The 1,955-nt window shown below is 32.5% G+C and overlaps 1 long non-coding RNA gene across 1 annotated transcript; it reads right to left on the reverse strand.

Moving 5' to 3' along the window:
• Positions 1-369: 369 nt before the first annotated feature.
• LOC145949512 (uncharacterized) lies at positions 370-1,556 on the reverse strand. The gene is made up of 4 exons (XR_014427765.1): positions 1,525-1,556; positions 1,355-1,452; positions 970-1,254; positions 370-885 (listed from the first exon to the last, which is right to left on the reverse strand). It is a non-coding gene; the product is annotated as an uncharacterized LOC145949512 (long non-coding RNA).
• Between the last annotated feature and the right edge of the window lie 399 nt (positions 1,557-1,955).

Below are 1,955 nucleotides of genomic sequence, written 5' to 3' on the forward strand. Positions count from 1 at the left end.
ACTATAAGAAGTTCCTTGTATGAGACTATATGAATATGACGCGAGAATATGAAAGGTGAATATATGATACGTGATATGATATTATGAAATAATGTGACATGAGATATGATGAGATGTGATAAGTGAAATGTCGAGTTAATGAAATAGTGAATGTGTGACATGCATCATGTGCATCTATGATCCATTCTAGGTGTGTCGCTTACACTACAAAAAACCTTGTTTGTTTGCGGCAGTTTTTTAGTAAGAGCGATGACGATTTTGACCGCCGCAAACTTATATTGCGACGGTTTGTAAACCGCCGCAATCTTGTGCATCGCGACTACATTTTGCGGCGATTTTTTAAACAGCCACACAAATAGCCGCAACATATTCGATAAAATTGCGGCGGTTATAAAATTTTCGCTATTTTGGAAACTGAAAGTAGTTAAAAATTAACGGCGGTTTTGAAAACCGCTGCAAATGTAAACATGAATTTTAATTAACAATTTGTATCAATTTGTAACCGCCGCAATTTAGTTTGCGTCTATTTTGTAATTAAATGTTTTTTTATAATTACATTTTCAACCTGTTTGTTTAAATTCTCATCTCAAACATGTGATCAATATAAACTAATACAAATGATGCAAAGAAAAATGTCATTCATTAAATAAAGATATTAAATCCAAATTTAGTGCATAATAGATTTGCATAGAAATAGTCCTTAAGTTTAAGAAACTTAGGTACATAAAAACAACGAAAATATAAAGATAGTCCTAAAAGCTCCTAACAAACTAAAATTGAAGCAAATATCTAAATAGTCCCTCATGATGATCCTCCATTATCTTCAGGAATATGGCTAGACTGAGAATAACGTCTCAAATCTGCTGGCGATTCCAATTCAGTTGCCTGAAATTAAAATAATCACAAATTAGATTTGAACTTTTACTTGGACAATAAAATTTACAATTTTTTAAAGACTTTATTTTATACCTGATTTCCTTTAACAATTTGCACAAGGAAAGCTAATTGTTCCTTCAAAACATCAACTTCACCAACTCGTGCCTTAAGTGCTTCAACTTCATATCGCAATTGTGCTATCGTGGCCGCATCTGATGAAGATCCAGACCTCGCTCAGGAAGAATATGATCCAATAATTTGAGTTGGAGTAACCCCAAGTCGCATGCCTCAAACATATCCAGGATGCTCCTTTCCAAACACTTTCAAGAATGCCTCATTCTCCAAAGAAGTGTCCTAAATTTCATTATGCAATTGTTCCTACATATAATGTTGAATACATAGATAAATAGTAAAAGATTTCTTATATGAGTGAAAAGCAAATGGTAATTGAAAATTACAAATAATATATTGTTCTCACATATTTTTGTCTAGCATCTTCGTTCACAAATGATCCATCCTTCTTTTTATGAGCAATAGGATACATATCTCCTCTACTATAATGTCGTCCATATTGCACTTCCTAACATTTTGCACCATACCAAAAATAATTATACAAACAAAAAAATAGACTAAATGAACTTTACATACCAACTCATCCCTTTTTCTTGTTAATGTCTTTGATCCTAGAGTATGTGGGATCAATAACTTTTCACAGTTTATTGCATTTTTATCATATATGTCCTACATTTAACAAAATTAAAAGTCAATATATGTAACCAAACTTGGAAGATGAAAACATTTTACCATTTGTTTAGGACTCGTCCGAAATTGTACAAAAAGCCTCCAATGGTCTGGGTCAATCTCTGGTGTGTGCATCTAACAGTTTTCTCCCACAGAAATCTCCCAATTATAATTTTTGTGAAACAACCTACATCGAGTGTCCCTCCATTTCTTTCCCAAGCTAGCTAAGATATATTTTTTATGCTCTTGATAGTTAACATCAAATTTTGCCTTTACCACAATATAATGAAAGTTGTCATTAGTACACAAATTCCACAAGAAATCACATGTGTGTAGTT

Source organism: Cajanus cajan, chromosome 7 (assembly GCF_000230855.2).
Source record: "Cajanus cajan strain Asha chromosome 7, NIPB_CcT2T_4, whole genome shotgun sequence".
Classification (NCBI taxonomy): domain Eukaryota; kingdom Viridiplantae; phylum Streptophyta; class Magnoliopsida; order Fabales; family Fabaceae; genus Cajanus; species Cajanus cajan.